At 38.2% G+C, this 12,500-nt stretch overlaps 1 protein-coding gene across 8 annotated transcripts in view; it reads right to left on the bottom strand.

The window, feature by feature from the left end:
• LOC138043772 (tachykinin-like peptides receptor 86C) overlaps positions 1-12,500 on the bottom strand; it is a 49,063-nt gene that overhangs the window by 24,759 nt on the left and 11,804 nt on the right. For 3 of the 8 annotated variants that reach the window (XM_068890202.1, XM_068890201.1, XM_068890207.1), the window contains exon 2: positions 3,152-3,269. The exons of 1 other annotated variant lie outside the window; for it this stretch is intronic. The gene's annotated coding sequence lies outside the window, so the exon portion shown is untranslated. Of the gene's footprint in view, positions 1-3,151; positions 3,270-3,520; positions 3,779-8,331; positions 8,386-12,500 lie in introns of those variants that run through there. 4 more of the 8 variants (XM_068890204.1, XM_068890203.1, XM_068890206.1 and 1 more) reach the window with 3 other exon arrangements.

Below are 12,500 nucleotides of genomic sequence, written 5' to 3' on the forward strand. Positions count from 1 at the left end.
TTCAGTTCGTCTCATGTTAATGTTGCACTCAACAGCCACATTGGTTGTTAAAACAGACAATTCTCTTGTTTGAAGGAGGCTCGAACCAGTTTCAACGCTTCCAAGTGACGCTCTTATTCGAAGGAACGGTGCCACATGCAACGTTGTGTAATGTATTGGCAATATTGTGGTACTAAATGAAACATGAATTATTGCTAAACAAGATACAGTCATTGTTATGACGTAACATGTCACCGTAACAGCGGGAAGCCCTGTAAAAACACCCTTTATTTTGTCTTTAGTTGCTTATATCTCAAAAACGAACTCGGTGACCCCCATTTTTTTATTTCCGAAAAGTGATAAGAAGGGCAAGACAAAACTTTCTGTAAAGTTTAAAAAAATCCTGTCTAGTGGATTAAGAACCACCTTAATTTTTGGATTTCTTTAAGGTGGCTCTGAATCCCTTCCAGAGAATTTTTTAAACTTTGCCGAAAGTTTCATCGTGGTCTTGTAATCACTTTTCAGCAATAAAAAATAGGGTCACCGAGGTCGTTTTTGAGATATGAGCAACTAAATCCAAAATAGAGGGTGTTTTTGCTGGGCTTTCCCGTTGCCAAGGTAGCTTATTACATCACAATAATGATCGATCACATCTTGTTTGGAAATGATCAATGTTTCATATGGTACCATAACATTGCTGTTACGTGATACAGTGTTGTAGCGTCATTCGATCTAAACAGAGAGTCTTCTAAGTGTTGAAACCCTTTCGAGCCTGCTGAATGGTTTGCACTTTTCTCGTCAGTCAGTGATAAACATAGTGATTGCTTGGAACCAAATATCCTTTCTGCAATTTACAGTAAAACATGTCACTACAATACATGCTTCTATTTAGGTCATCTGAACACAACTCGATTACATTCAATCATTTAGAATGATGTGTAGCTTTAGTTTGAACTGTTTTTGGCTGATATGTTGGGCATATTTTACACTGTTGCCTTCAGAATGGCGATGAGTTAAAATTACGGCTTTGTCTTTCCAAGTATCTTCAATAAACTCCGGAGCTAACTTATTTTATCTTTAACTCAGAAACAAAGAAATGCTTGGGACCAGTAAAGTACTGCAAAAGGAGCATGTGACGTGACGTTCCCGTTAGCATTGCAATTGGTCCTTGTTGGAGCATGTTCTAGCCGCAATTAGCGCACGGTTCACTCGCTACGTTTGTAGTTGTTATAGAACCTTAACCGACTTAAATTTACTAAAACTTTAAACTCTATTTGACAACGCCGCGGTTGCAACGTGCCTTACCTCAAATTCCACAAACATGTGCTGCGTAAGTCAACTTGTTTTTCATTTGCTTGTGAAGTAGAATAATTCATGAACTATGGAATGATTTGGAATAATTTTACAGCAAAAAGTGCGTCTAGTTTAAATGAAAACCGCGCAAGATATTGACTTTCTAGGAAGAAAAGAAAAGGCTTTTTTGTCTTCTCGGGGGCTAAAGATTAGTTTATCTCTGTCCGTTTCCCGAGAGATCAATTTCACGAGCCAATAAGCGAAGAAGTCTTTTTTACTAGTTACAGCGAAAGCGGATTAACTATATGACGTTTTTAAATGGTAAATGGAGGCTGGAGGCAAAAGAAATAAACAAAACAATACAAAGAAAAAAAAATAAAAATCAGGGAAGATTAAGTAACGCGGTTATTCTGATGTAAATCTCACTCGAATGTTGTAGCCTTCTCTAATTACTGTAGAACCATTAAGTACATTGGTACAATTTGATGAAATCTGTCCGCCACGTTTAGAATGTCAGTACGAAGCTTGATTGCACAACTGTACAAGAGATAAAAATCGACGAAAGGTTGAAAAGCAAGCCGAAATTGTTGACACAATAAGAAATCCGGCCCTCGAGCTGAATCGCCAGAGGCTATGCTTTTCAAAATCACAGCTATGAACTTTGTTAGTACTTTAAAAAGCCAATTCATGTTTTATGACCATAAATTCAGGCATTCGTTTTAGCATCACCCATTGTGTCTTTATTACTTTTAATAGTAGGTTGCACGTAAACTCCCGCAGAAAAAAAAGCTAAGATATTAAAAATAAAACTCCTTCCCCATTCCCACGAAAGAAAAACAAGGAAACAAGAAAGCGAAAGAGAGTCAAAAGGCCTCCAAAGGCATCCTTGTCTTCCTCAAAATGATCTTGAACATGCAAAACCATAGATATTGTGAATAAGAACTTCCGCAAAGGAAAAATAGGTATATACTTATGACACCAGCTTCGTAAAGAAATGAACTGAATTGGCTGAAACATTACTCAACAACAAAAATCGTTACTACGTAACTGCATGGCAAATGTCACAGTTCAATTTACAATCAGGGGTACTTATGAGAGAATCGATGAAAATTTTTCGAAAAGACGAAGGTCATGCAAGAGTTTAAAATTAAATGAAATCAAAATTTGATAATTTTCGGAGGGCTAACTATGTTGTGACTTTTCATAAAAAAAAAAAAGGGCAGATAACATTTTCAAAGTGGCAAAATCAACCAGTGAATTCACTTTTCGGCTTCCAAGTCCCTAAATGTATCTGTTCCATACATTCTCTGTTAGAGAATCAGCACACGCGCATACTTTAATTTATCCGCAGGTTTTTAAAATCCACACCCAAATATTGCGTATAATCCTTATCACAGATGCAGGAACACTTTATGTGGTCAAACTAAAAAAATTGGCGTCGAGTTCCAAATTCATCTCAGAAGGAACGGTAAGAAGGCATTGCAAAACACTGAATCAAAACTGCAGCTATTGAAATAAAAATTTCGGAAACAAATGTTTAATCGGATGCCGCCACGGCCATGTTGAAAAAGGAAGTTTTCAACACTTCCAAGAAATATATCAGTGCTCTTTCATTAGGTATAATCCCCTCTTTTTTTTATTAGGTCTTTAATCTGTAGCATAAATAATTTTATCTTTTTCCTATTGAACGTTTGGATACTCCGATCTTGGCACAAAATTACCTGTGTCTTTGTAAGTAATAACGATTTTAAGGTAATAGAGAAACATTTTCTCTGATGCCAATTTAAGAAAAAGTCTTCGCTTTACTCAACTAAAGGCTTCCGAGTCAACATTCATGAATTTCCCATAAAAGATCGCAAAGAATATAGAGAATTCTTACCTCACATTCGGCTGCTATGCCGGTTTCTTGCATTTGTTATTAAATTCTCGGCACACACTCCACAGCCTCGAATTCCGCAGCTTAACAAAAGGCCCCGAAATGACTTTCTTCTCTTCACCTACATTTGATAAAACGAGAAATTGTCATCGCGTCATAACTGAATATGTAAATTTGTTCCCCTTGAAGGATCAAGTGAATAAGACTTCCTGCATAGCTTGTTCCTCACTGATAAATTACGCAACAAATTGGGCGCAATTTACGAAAACGTATTGAATTAAACCGTGGGCGGCATTGAACCGAATTTTCGAAATTTTGCGCTGCTGCAACGCTTTTAAAAATTACCAATTGAAAGGACGTTTAGAGAATTACCGTCAGTGATGTTTTCTGCACAATCACGGGCAGTAATCACCTTAAATTTCCACTTAGAAATGTTTATGTTCAACACATTGTTAGTTGACGTGCGATTTTCTCGCTGACCTAACGACATCAGCCTGTTGGATCAGTCGCAGCAAAGCGGATCACACTTCATTGTGAATTGAGTAATTTGTACGGAAACGAAACGCTCCATTCTCATCCAATCCAGTTTTAAGACAGAAATTTTGTTTGTTGAAAGGCAATCTTTTTTTAACCGCAAAACGGCGTAAAAGACATTTTTCTGTCATTAACTTCTGGGGAATTCCTTCCGGAACTTTTATTAATTTTCTAATGTCGTGGTTTAAAGGGTGACAAACAATGTATGGTTGGGTAAATAGCTTAATGTCGGCTTGTATATATATAAAAGTATTTTCCACCTGCAGTCGTAAGTGCATGCACTGGTAAACTTTTAAGTAATATATCACTTTAGTAGTAAAACACATACATCCTCAAATCTTTTCAGAAAGAACAATTATGAACTGCCATTGAAATAGAAGAGTATTCGCAAGTAACTGATTCGACGGATTTTTTTCCACAAGAACGAGTCTAGAAATATCCTAAAGCATCCTCTACAATCATTATATAATATAAACATAGCTATATGCTATATATTATATGAATATAATATATATATATGTATATATATATATATATATATATATATATATAACTGCAGACAGTACTGTTTCGGCCTCCTGGGCCTCATCTGTGCAGTATATATATATATACATTTTTTTTTCCTTATTTTTTTTCAAAGCAAAGGAACATTAGATGCATTGAAACGACGTGTTTATGCAATCTAACATCTTACACAAACAGAATGGCTTCTTGCCAATATTCACTCAGAACTTTAAAATGTGTTTCGACACAGTATATCTGGACCGTAATTCCACCTTATCTAAGATGATATATTTGGAACGATAATCCCTTTTATTTCTCGTTCTGTCGACGAGTACGTCACCAAAGGACAATTTACGGATTAGCCTTGTATACATCCCTGTAAGTCGTACCTTATATGTACAAAAGCTGTTCTCCTCTTTTTGACGGAAAACCATTACCGCTTATTTTATTAAGGCTCCATTAGCTTCGGCATACAACTACAACAAGGTGACAATAACAACGTGTTTTGAATGGTAAACGCATTTTGGTTTCCAGCAAGGTAAATGAAACGTTCAGTAAGAAATTTAGCTGCCAGTAAAGTAAAAAATCAATGTTGCTTTAATACAATTAAAAAAACTCGAGCAATTTTGACTAAACCAAATCAAATCCTCGCACTTTGCATTTTCAATTCAAAAAGTTGCTTTGAAAATCTGAAAAGGCAGCATTAATTATTTTAACCGATCATGATAAGAAAGCAGGTTGCTAAGTTGCAAAAAGATCCAGCGGAAACATTAGAAACGGAGAGGCCCCACCACATGCGAGCTGAATAACTGCCAGTACTTTTTGTTTGTCTGTTTGAGACCATTTGCGCAGCAAATTATAATTTGGTGTCATATAGTTAAAAATCTCCCTTAGTCCGTACATTTTACCCGGTCGTTTGTTCAAAATACCTCATTCTTTTGCCACAAGAGACGCCACCTGCCCCGAAAGCTAAAATCCATTATTTCAGGCTCAAAAGCTGTGGAAATTTATAAAGTTTTCCAAATACAATAATTAAAGTTATCAGGCTACCAGTTTTCAAGTCCACCTAAATTCGTTTCGTTGAAGTTGTGTCATGATTTCTAATTAATGAAGCTGGTTTCCGTCAAGACTGACTAATGCATCGCCTAATGGTTCAGCCTCAGTTGACATCGACGCAAATCGGATCTGACGACACAGGAAATAAATTATTTCGTGGGTGTGAAATGACAGTTTTTTAACCTTACTTGCTTCTAAGGAAATGTGAATTGAACACCAGGCGAACGCTATATCAGCTCACTGGCTGTTGTTTTTTTTTTCAAAAGACCATAAAGTATCCTATCGAATTTACTTCCTTGTTTTTTTATTCATGAGGACATCCTCTTTTTTATCAGTTTATCCCGATTCTTTATGCTGTGATTGTCTTCTGACACAGTGAGTCTTAACTATAGTTACTTAGGAAAAATGTTTAAGTAGAAAAAAAACAAGAGACAACTATTTGATTGAAGCATTGAACTTAGAATTACGGGTATATACGGTTTTCGCTATAACCGACGCCCGCGATATTTGCGACCTGCAGGTCCAGCACTGACTGTTCGCCATGCGCTCTTTAATTGAGACTGCTCGCAGTCTACTCATTTTTCTCAGTTGCCTGTGTCCAGAGACACTACCTCGTTAAGCACGAGTGTGGTGTCTTCTGCAAGAGGTTATGGACCAAAATCAAATCGTCGACAATTTCACACATCTAGGACATCCTATTGAAAAGCAGTTATTAATTAACACTAATGGCGATCGTCATTGTCTTTCTCTTTGGAACAAAAGTATTCGTAGAATAAAAGGCCTCCGGTAGCACATATGTGGAAATAGTTGGGACAATCGCCATGTGACGAAGTTACACCACGCGATTTGTCCTCTGATTATGGTGAAAATAATCTCGCTTATCCCATTTTGGGAGAATTTCCTTTGCCAGGCCGCGAGTAAAATATCACATAGACCGTATTCATAAATGGCGGCCAAGAAATTTGTCTTTTGTCTTAATGCTGATCACTGTCCTCACTAGCCTCGTTAGAACGGACAAATTAAAAAAAAACGTTTGCTTCAAAGTGAGGCTAGTGAGGATGATTAGCACAAAGACTAAAGAATAATTTCTTGGCCGCCATTTATGAATACGGTCTATGTATGATTCGGTCTCTGTAGAAATAGACGGACATTGACATTTGAGGGCCCCTCATTTGCAAGGCCCCTCAACTTAAGGGGGGTGAGGGGGCATTGTCCCCAGAAAATGTTGACATCTAGAGGCTCGGAACGGAAATACCATTTTTAGCGCTCTACAACAAGTTGCAAAAAAAAAACACCTTTTCTAGCTTCCAATACCCGCCGTATCTAGAATTTAAACCTTTCTCACTTCCATTCCCCTCTCCCCCTTTCAATGTTAACTGTTTAAGTTTGCAACAAATTTTTCGTCTTGCTAGCAACACTGATAAGGGGAAGAACGGGACTGCAGTGTGAGAGATAATAGGTTAATTAAAAACGCCCCAAGAAGGTGAATTGTCTCCACTATTTTTGCAACTTGTTGTAGCAATCGATCTGAATAATTTCAAAAAGCAGTATGATTCATTTTTTATAATGCAGCTGGGCACCACCAGAAAACCGCAATCTGAACTTCCATTGTTCGTCTACTGTCTTATTTACGTACACAGACAGCAAAATTTGCATTTTCTAACGACTTTCATAAGGTGCTTTCACGTGACGTCACGGCGGCCATGTTGGTGTCCCCAACTAATCCTCCGGGAATCGAGCTCTATCATCATGCAAACGCTTTCTTTTGTTTCGGTGGAAAAACAAGCTTACTGATCAGGTGAGTGAAAACACTCTCTTGGAAGCTTTACTATCAAATCAGTCGACCGAAGCTTATTCAAGAATCAGTACGTAAAATAAGCAACGTCGTAATCATATGGTCGAATGAACAATGATGAAGTCTGACAACTAGTTAAGTGATTTAATGTGAAATGGCCGAATTTCGTCACCTACCTTAGGGCTTCTTGAATCCAAAAGAAAAAAAGTGTGTTTACATTGCTGATACTTCTTTGATGCAGTTCAGTGGAAGCGAAAAATCACCGCACACCCAAACGAGGTTGGCAAGGCCACTTATTTTCAATTCAAGATGGCGACAAACACACTTGTCTGAATGCAAACGGCACAAAAATGAGCTTTCTTCCTATTGCCGGTTTTCACTGTCACACCATCATCAAAACCATTCAATAAATTAAGTCAAGAATCAAAGAGATAAAAGAAGATGAATATTCAAACAGTCTCACAAAGGTTCAGCTCTGTGCGATGTTTCGTGCGGGATATATTCGCAGAAATGTTTTACTCAAATTTATAAGGAGAGACGCCATGTTTGTGTCCCTCTCAGGGGCACAAACATGGCAGCCGGGTGCTGACAAAAAAATATGTTATCGAGTTTTGCTATAAAAAGCCAGTAGTCGTCTTCTGAGGGCTCATTATACTCATACAAGGACTGTTCAGATTGCAAAATCTCAGCAGATAAGTCACTTTTTTAACGTACGTGATAGCATTCTCAACCGCAATTTTAATATCGTGTCACGCAAAAGCTTAGAAATTCAACCTTGCTTTATCACAAGACGAAAAACCCTATCAAACTGAAAATTTGTGAAAAGACAAGTCTTCAGCTGTTCTAATAACTAACTAAACTAAAATCTCAAAAGAATTGATAATTCCTTATTTTTTAGTTTTGATGACGTCACGTGAAAACCTAGAATTGCATCTATATTATTGCTGCAAAATTGAGAGTGTAGTTATGGATAAAAAGCAACGCCGAGATTGCATTGTTTGTCACGAGCTGCTTGCTGTAACCAGAGTAATCGGCGACATGTAATCAAGTAGCCGGCGTAATTCCGGTGGTCGCCGGTTCGTTTTGAAAACCCTGCCGGGGCGGCCATCGAAGCTGAGTGAGTCTTAGCAAACTTTATGAGGCGATTATCCAAACAGAGTTCAGCCTGTGTTTAGCCAAATGGCGTTCCCTTGCCAGTTATACTGCTTTTCACTGTCGAACACACTAATAGCCATTACTAGCTGAGCAAAAGAAGAAAGCATTTATCTATGTAGTACAAGCATAAGCAACTTACTTTTAGAAAGCTCTTGGCCCAGTTGTTTTGTTCAAAGCCAGATGAAACTAAATCCTGGATAACAGAAAACTTGAATTACTGTTAATCTTTCGATTTGAAAAAAAAAAAGTTTGTAGCCTTCAATTCTGACATAGACATTTGCTTGCTTCTTTTTAAAGGACTAAGCTTCAATATTTAGTTGACTCGGCGGATATTTAATCGCAAATTGGTGTTAATCAGACCTTGACGACTGTATCCTGAAGGTAAATTATTGAACAATTTACCTTCCTAAATAGGAAAGTATAAAATTAATTAATTGTGCTCACGGGTCAGTAATGTTGAGAGTGCAGAAACATCTGAAGCAACCTTGCTACGACTTTTTTCAACTTGAAAAGTCATTGGACTTTCATTAGCTAAACAAGAAATGATGCGTGCTTTGTAATCAGTGGATGTTTAACGCACTTGTGACGATTTATCAGTAGTTTGGGAACTGTGACCTTGAGTGAAAACCACTTGAATGAGTTTGGGAAGTTTGGAAAGCAATCAAGAAGTTCGGCATTCCGTTTCCATCGAAAGTTCCTGCGTGCTTCACTGAAGAAGTTTATTTCAAGGGGAATAGTTGATTTCTCTATTAGTAAAGCTGAAACATTACGCACGTACGTACGAACTGAACTAATACTGGAGTATTCTGAGTATTTAAATTACGAGTGGCCATTCTGTTTCGCTTCGGTTGTTCGGAGATAAGTGGCGTTTTCACTTATCAACTGCGCCGCTAAACAAGCCGAATGCATTTAATTAATAACCACTGTTCACTAAAGTTAAGTGTGATTCTAAACATTTAAAAAGGACAGGACATTTTTAATCAATGAACGGAACTTGATAAATTGAATGCCGAAACAAAGTAACGACATAGAATTAATTATCTGTCTTGTTTATCACGAAGGCGGTGCTCTTGGCGGTAAAGCCAACTAAGAAAGGAAAACCGAAAAACCAACTCGTTAGAAAGATCTTTTGTTTACCGTAGGGCAACTGCGTGGAATGCACTTCCATCTATGTAACATTTTTTTTTTTTTTTGATGAGTAGTTTCAAAGCATTTTTGATTATAAAATTAAATCAGATGACGCTTTTGCAATAGATATGATTAATTATGACACGATTTAAGTGGTCCCAGGGCTAATAACTAAAATCAACCGATCAGCTCGCTTCATTTCTTGTTCCGCGAGGGCTAATATCGAATAAACCACGCGATTAAGCGCAATGCAAGATAAAAAAATCAAGATCAAGATGGCGGATAGTAGGAACTACTTTTCGCGCAAACATCAATACAGAGTCCCGATTGGATTAGTTGACACATAAATCTTGAAATATAAAAAGAAGAGTATCCCGGTATCACGCATGTTCTAGTTGTAACGAATGTCATCACTTATCAATCTCGTCACCAGAGCCCACGGATCTTTTGGTAAGCGCCAAGACACGGAGCTCTGGAATATTCAATTCCAGAACTGTGTTGATTGGCTAATTGATTTATCAAACTGCTCATGCTTAAACTACCGGCCGAGTGTAAAATAGCTTGTAATTTACGAATATGGAGCAAAACTTTCCAACTAAACTTGTAATTACGAAGATTTGTCGCTGCTGTTGTAGACCCTTGAGCTCTAATGATCCTCCGATTTCACTTTTCGGTCAAACCGGAACTCCTAAAATCTTGGAGTTCCGGAAATTTATTATTCCGGAGCTCCGTGGCTTGGCGCCGACCAAAAGATACGTGGGCTTTGGGAACGAGATTAAATCACTTATGAGCTAATCGGAAGCGACGTTATAATTCGTGCGGGAATTTTCACGTGCGCGTGCGTGTAAAGAAATTCTTGATTATGAAACAATCACTAATGAGCTAAGGGCTGAGAGGAATTTTCACGCGTAAGTGTAAATTTCCCGCATGAATTATAACGTCACTTCCGATTGGCTTATAAACGGTGACATTCGCTACGTCTCGAACACGAGCAATACCGTAACACTGTCCTTTAACATTTTCTCACGGACTCGAATAACGGTAAAGCAGTTGAAGTGACGGAATCCTCATCTTTAAGCGAAAAGTACTATACAGAAATATCATGAAAGTATACAAATTCTAAATGCAGGTTCCAGTCGTGTAATAAATCTTCTGCTGACCAAGCTGGCCCTCGGGCCCGTTTCTCGAAAGACTCGGAAAACTCTTCGGGCCCGAAAGTTATTTGTGAATTGAAACTGCTATCCGCTAGTTTTGGAAAGCTGATCTTTTAAAGTGCCCCTGTGATCAAAAAAACCACTTCCTTTTTTCCTTCAGATTTTGAAAGTGTGTTTGCTTAACATCTGACTGGCAAAATTTTGAGCTTTGATTTTTATCCAAAGGCCGTTTACTTTAAGTGTAAGTTTTGGATTTCACGGTCCGCCATTACTCACGTCCAAAACTGACCGATTGGACCTCAGACGGTTGGATCCAGGGAAAAGTGACGTCAGAGGCTCACTAGCTTAAAATTTCAGCGTGTGAACGCAGCTTATTATATATGCAAAGCGTGAGTTTAAAAGTCTGAAAGCCCAAAACCCCCGTGCTGCATATTAATTCTGCGACGTACACACGTATTGCATTCTTAAACTAGTGAGCCTTCGACGTCATTTTCTCCTCGATCCAGCTCTCTCAAGAACATAATGTTAGTAATGGCGGACCATTAAATAGGAAAATTACAGTTAAAATAAAGAGGTGTCTTTTTGAAATCAAGGCTTAAAACGTGGGTCACTTAGTGTTTTGTTAACATAGTTTTGAAATCCAAAGAAAAATATGAATTGATTTTTTGGTCACAGGGGCACTTTAAGGTGTTCTCGAGATAACAAAAAGCAGAAGTTTGATGACTTAAATCCAAGGTTGTTTTGATCGGCCTCGAGTGCTCAGGAAATATGATCCAATATGGTCCTTTCCCTTCTTAAAATACATAGGGAATTGTAACACCCGAAAATGGCGCGAAAAGTTTCGGGACTTTCGAGAAAAGGACTCCTGGGGCCCGTTTTTCGAAAGTCCCGAAACTTTTCGGGCCCTTTTCGGGTGTCACAATCCGCGCTATATCTTATGAACAGAGGGACTTTAAGACATTAAACTTCACAATCATTTTGCTTTTTGTAATTTTGAAAGCATGTCAAAAGAACAGCCTGCCAAAGCAAGCAAATGACAGTTTCGTATTAGGCTTATCGGGTCCGAAAAGTTCTCGGGAGGTCCGAGAAACGGGCCCCTGGGTCGTACTGAGGGAATATCGGTCCTCGGTTTTTTAGGTATGGACCTCGCTCCGATCTGTCTGTGTTGCCAGTATCTCGGGGTCGATATTGAGGGTCATGAAGAGGTAAAATGGGAGCTGGGATTGACCTGATTTTTCTGTGTGAAATGAGATTTGATCCCTGGGAACTGGGATTTTGTTACTGGGAATGCGAGATAAAGAGTCATTGGTGCAAATGAGATCTGCATTATTAGAGGTCATCAGGTATTCCTTCTGCTCAAAATTCCTGATGTCAAATATTTCAAGCGGTCTTCTTGCGTTCCTGGCCACTGCCATGTGAGAGAATGAGGTCCTTCCTGATGCCAACAGACTTGTTTTTGAACCTCAAAGCTCCGTCCCTACCTACAACATCCCTTGTTTGTTTGTTTGTTTTTTTGTTTGTTGTTTGCTTGTTCAGTGAAATGATCTGATGTAGCGAACGGTCTTGTATGTCGATTTGGTAGCTTGGTAGCAGGACTATTTTCTAATATCATTAACAAGCACGCAACAATTTAGCTCGATTTGAATCAAAATATTTCGGACGAATCTCTCAGCCTCTTCAGCCGAACCGCTTTCGAACTTTTGAAAGGGTCCCGTGGCTCTATGATGTGCGTTTACGACAGCCAATTTTCGGGTAAAAAGTTTTCAATATATCTCAGATAACACTATTAGCCATGAAATCTCGTCTTAAGTTTATACTTTCATGTCTTGAAAATGCATGAGAACAGAAGTTAGTTTCTCAGTATTAAAGATCAACTTATGAGCGCCATTTGGAGTGGCATTATTTTGTGGGCAGAGCAATATGGGTATAAATTAGAACAGACAAACAATTTTACCCTTTATGAACAATGTGCCATGCATATATATAAAATCGGTTCATAAATTGAGTCGAGGATATTGAAATCCAT

The sequence above is a fragment of the Montipora capricornis genome, chromosome 3, assembly GCF_036669925.1.
Source record: "Montipora capricornis isolate CH-2021 chromosome 3, ASM3666992v2, whole genome shotgun sequence".
Taxonomy (NCBI): Eukaryota; Metazoa; Cnidaria; class Anthozoa; order Scleractinia; family Acroporidae; genus Montipora; species Montipora capricornis.